The sequence below is a fragment of the Mustela nigripes genome, chromosome 3, assembly GCF_022355385.1.
Source record: "Mustela nigripes isolate SB6536 chromosome 3, MUSNIG.SB6536, whole genome shotgun sequence".
Classification (NCBI taxonomy): domain Eukaryota; kingdom Metazoa; phylum Chordata; class Mammalia; order Carnivora; family Mustelidae; genus Mustela; species Mustela nigripes.
The window spans coordinates 180,948,772-180,954,221 of record NC_081559.1 but is presented as its reverse complement, the minus strand read 5'-3'; positions in this window follow the sequence as shown (position 1 = coordinate 180,954,221).

The window sequence follows — 5,450 nt, the reverse complement described above, 5'->3', positions numbered from 1 at the left end:
GGCGGATTAGACTGAACTGACCTTTTAAGAAGAGATGTGCTGGACCAAGCAGATTCTCTCTGTAGATTTTGGAATTGGGACACTGAGAACCAGGCCATTTAGCTCTAATGAACAAAGCTGAACAGTCATATTAGACTCCAGGGCTCAGGCCACTTGGCTGGGTCATGTTCTAGAGGAGTCTTAAAAGGAGAGTCAAGGGAGGAGACGATGGCGTGAACATGGAGGAACAAACAGTAGCTTTGGCTTCTTTTATTGAACTGTCTTGAATGGGTTTCTGTACCACAGCCTGACGAGTACTAAGCAGAACAGCATGAAATCAACAGAGAAAATCAGGGCCAAGGTCTTGCCCTAAGAGGTCACCAAAAAAATCCGCCTACTCTCTCTCTCTCTGCCATGCAGATTCATAAGACTTTCAGGCTAGGAAGACCCTAGAGGGCAGTGTCAGCATTATCTTGGCCAATATTTTATGAAAAATTAAGGTAACAATTGTAATATTATCTCCATTTTGAAGATGAGTAAAAATAGAAGTTAAGAAACCTGCCTTGAGTCATGTAGTTTATTGTGGAAAGTCAATTACAAAAAGGGGCCACAATCGTTTACCCCTCCTGTAGCCTCCTCCTTTGAAGTGTGACTTTGCAGCTGCTCCCATCAAGAGGCGGCATCTGGGGCGCCTGGGTGTCTCAGCGGGTTAAGCCTCTGCCTTCGGCTCAGGTCATGATCTCAGGTCCTGGAACTGAGTCCTGCATCAGGCTCTCTGCTCAGCGGGGAGCCTGCTTCCCCCACTCTCTCTGCCTACCTCTCTGCCTCTCTGTCAAATAAACTAGTAAAAATTAAAAAATAATAATAAAAGAGGTGGCATCTGGGCAAGTCCTGTGACTTGCTATGACCAGTAGAATGTGGCAGGAATGACCGTGTATCCATTCTGAGGCTAGCCATAAGAAGTCTTAAACACTGCTTCTCAATTCCTTCGAACGCTGTGCACGCAAAGGAGTCCAGGCTACATTCTACTGGAAGATGAGAAACAGGTGGCCCATGACCGAGGCCATCCTACATGAGCCAGCACCTAGATGAGCCACTGACCATCAGCCAACTGCCAGCTACACGAACAAATCTCTTCTGGACCAGGCAGCCTCTGGACGACCCATCTGCTGACCACGGCGCATGAGTGAGTCCAGCCAAGATCAACCAAACCTGGATCAGCAAAACCGCCCAGCTGACCCACAGACTTATGAGCTAAATTAACTGCTTGAGCTTTCAAGCCTCTAAGGTTTTATAGGTTTGGGATGAAGCGACAGCTGCTGATGCAAAAGATCTGGGACTTGAACGGAACACTGTCTGACTTCAACATCTGGGAATGCTCTCAAATCCTATGCACACTGTAGCCCAGCTAAGGCAATACCTTCCCCCCTTCTTTTTTTTAAATTTTATTTATTTGAAAGAGAGAGATCACAAGGAGGCAGAGAGGCAGGCAGAGAGAGAGAGAGAGAGGGAAGCAGGCTCCTTGCTGAGCAGAGCCAGACGCAGGGCTCTATCCCAGGACCCTGGGATCATGACCTGAGCCAAAGGCAAAGGCTTAACCCACTGAGCCACCCAGGCGTCCCCCTTCCCCCCCTTCTAACAAGGAGTGCATGTAGCATCTTCATTAGATTGTAGAATTGGTCATGGTGGGTTCAAAACCCCTTACCTTGTAGGTAACTGGGCAACTGACCAGCAGCTTAACCTCTCCAAGCCTTGGCATTCTCATTATGTTACCTTCAAGCAATAGCAACTACTTTGCAGAGACACCAGGAAGGTAAAATGAGATAGTATATCTAAAAGGCCCAGGGTTTAGTGTGCCGTGTGGGTTTTCCTGGACAATAGACATCTGCAATGGGTCTAAAAGTTCTTGAAGAGTGAAGTAGGATTCCACTTTCAGTGTTGATGTCCAACCACCTGACAGGTGTAGGAATGGATGTCTCGGAGATAATGACCTTTGATGGCTTGTAACCCTTAGTTCTATAAGAATGCAATAACTTTTCCTCAATTATAAGCATTTTTCTAGATCACGATTTCTCAAAGTGAAGCCTATAAGTCACTTACCTGAGTGTCACCAGCTGCCTGGTAGATTCATGGCCTCATCCCAGACCTAGTGAATTAGACTCTTCCAGGAGCAGAGTCTGAGAATCTACATCTTAAACGAAGTTCCCAGTAATATTCACGCACATTAACGTTTAAGAGCTGCTGCCTGAGACTCCTCTGCTAAGACCTTGAAATACAGTGACACGTTTCATCTTCTCACTTTTAGTTGCTTTTTAGTTGGGTGTTCCTCTAGGTCAAATAAGATAATACTGGCACCATTTTTTTTTCCCAGAGGTAGTGCTGACATAACCACTAACTTTTTTTTTTTTTAAAGACGTTATTGACTTATTTAAAAGAGAGAGAGAGATCACAAGTAGGCAGAGAGGCAGGCAGAGAGAGGAGGGGAAAGCAAGCTCCCCGCTGTGCAGAGAGCCTGATGCAGGGCTTGATCTCAGGACCCTGGGATGATGACCTGAGCCGAAGGCAGAGGCTTTAACCCACTGAGCCACGAGGCGCCCCCATAACCACTAACTTTTTGGTGAAAATAGAATACATAGCAAGGTTTGAACCAACCCAGATGATGTCATGATTTTAAAAAAATGTATCAACATGTTACTCCTTGAATAAATACTGGGAAATCAGTTTTTCCTGTTTTTCTTGTTTGGCATCTGTAGTCCCATAGTCCTGTATGTAATAATCTTACGTTAGATGTAGAAACAGGGGAGGCGGGGACTGGGGAGAGCATTACTAAGAATATTACCTTGCTTTTACTGTTGTTATTATCAACAACATTCCTATTTTCACAAAGCAAGCATTCAGAGGAATAGGAAATGACTTGACCCTAAACTGACTTTGAAAGTTTGTTCAGTCTGAACCAGCTTCAGCCAGAACGTTTTTGTTTACCTTTGGAACTAGCCATTGGAGAGAACTGTGGGCGTATTTCACTCCAGCTAAATTCTTGAGTTCACCTACCTTTAATTAAAAGTGTAAAGTGTCTTCGTTTGACGTCTTCTTGGCTGATCTGTTTTCACAGTATCATGTTTTTTAGACTTTGTCACCAAAAGTAGAAAAAGGAAAAATAACAACAGAAGGAACTACTACAAAAAAGGCCTGTTGGAAGCCTATTCCTCTTCAGAGGACACCAGAGCTTAGAACTTTTGATTCAAAGCTCTTCATTTCCTACAAATATTTTTTTTTCACTGTTCCAAATATGGAAGAAGCTCTGAATAGCAAAAGTGCTGTGCTTTTTAAAAACCTGCTGGACAACTTTTCATCTCTTAGCAGCACTGAAGTTTTGCCATACCAGACTGTGTATGACAAACTGCAAAACATATGCATAAAAACTCTAGACTCTTCTAATTGTGCCAATCCATGGCGCAAAACTTACTTCTGGAGCCACACAGCTGTTGAAATCAGTCATATTTACAATTTTTACAAATGAGTTTATTTTAATAAAAACAAGTTACTCTGTGAGCATGATCTCTAAACAGATTTATGTGGGCTAGCACAATCTGCTATGCTAAACATATATTCATATTGCTTGGGTCTGCAAGCAGTTTTTTTTTTTTTTTTTTAAAGGGTGATAACAGTCTTGCTTTGTACAGGGATACCAAATAATTGGCAGCAATTCAGCCAAGGACACTGTTCTAAGCACTGTGCTCTTGAAGTTGTTTTCCTGGACAGAATTGCCCTGTGGGCATGGCCCTAAACTGGGAGGACTCTGGGCTGCTGGCACTGGGCAGTGAACCAGGCAGACAGCTTACAGTGAGAAGGAGGTGACTCTATTAACTGGTGCTAAAGATGATGAAGAGGAGGAGGAAAAGAAGGAAAAAAGGAAGTGAAGGAGAGGGAAGAGGCAGAGAGAGAGTGAGATTTACATTCATCAGTCCATACCCTTAAAAGGGATTTCCTTTTGGATTCCATCATGATCTCTTCTCCCCTCTCACCTTGATTGATGTTTTTATGCTCATGTTTTTCACTTGGTTACTCGACTGTAGCCTCCTTGAAGACAGAAATATTGCCTGAATCAGCTTTGCATTTCCCAAAGTGCCTGGCGAACGGTGGTGCTCAAAACCTGGCTGTTAAATGCATGAACAAAAGAATCCATTTCTGTATCTGAAGCATTTCCTCAGAAAAAGTCCTAAGCAGTGTCTCAGTGAGCACAGTACTGCCCCCTAGGGGCGTCCTGAAATTTGGTAGGGGCAGTTTTTGTTCTGTAGTTCTCATATTGGGGCCAGAGTAGAAACGTAGGGAAAACGTATTTTCTTATTCTTATTGATATTAGTATTTTAGAACAAACGACTTTCCCTTTTTCTGCCTTTATAACGTTACACTGGTTTATTGAACTTATTTGCGTAGTTTACATTATCTGTGAATTTAATTCCAGGAGAGTAAAGTGGTAGTGTTACATTCGTGTTGTAAATAAGGGATGTTTAGTATAATAGGGTTGAATACCTCTCTTTATAGGATCGTTAAGCTTGGCTTGCTTCTGTTTCCCCAAGTTCTAGGATTCTAAGGTGAAACATACAAATAAAGAAGCTGGTGTACATGGATTTCAACAATCAGGCTTTCACTTTAAGCAACAGCACGTTTTAGGGTTAACGTGGCTCAGGGGAGCATTGCTGTCAAAGCACAGAGGGTCCAGCGTCCAGGCCCATGAATCTGTGCAGAGTAGCTTGGAGGGTGAGACGTTTCTCTGCGCTTTGGTTTGCAAGTTTCATAATTTTGAAAGTGAGGGGAGGGTGAGGAGGGGCGGTGACGCTGCTCTGTTTTCCCCAAAGCCTGGGTCCTTGGCGGGCCCCCTCTGCGGGACTAGTTCCCATGGAAGCTGTCCAAATTTGAAGACCATGGCTTGAAAAGAAAGCCCTTGAGCAGAGTGGCTCGCGAGGAGGCAAAGGAGGGCTTTCGGGGAGCAAAGGGTGGCTCCATCGTCAACGGCAGCTCTTAGTGAGGCTGAACTGAACTTTCGGGGTTAGCGGGTGGAGCTGCGGTTTGGGTTGGAGTAGGGACCCGAAGGCGAGAAGAGGCGGGGCGGCGGTTGACAGAAGGTGGGGCTTCGGGCTGGAATCCAGACTAGTCTCGGAGAGGCGGGGCTTTTTTTGACAGTGGGCGGGGATTCGGAGGAGGGGGCGGGGCTCGGGTGGACTGCCACCAAGAGATGGGGCTTAGGATGACAAGGGGCGTTTCTTGCGATCCCGTGGTGACATTAGCAAGGCGGAGCGCCCAGAGGGCAGGGCCACAAATGACAGAAGGTGGGAATTGATCTGAGTATAGAAGAGCCTGCTCTTGGAGCTACCTCCCGCAATGGGCGGGGCCGCTTCCAGACCTGGGGAAGGCGGGGCTTCTGCTGACAGAGGGCGGAGCTAACGCGGGCCGGGGCGGGGCTTCTGTTG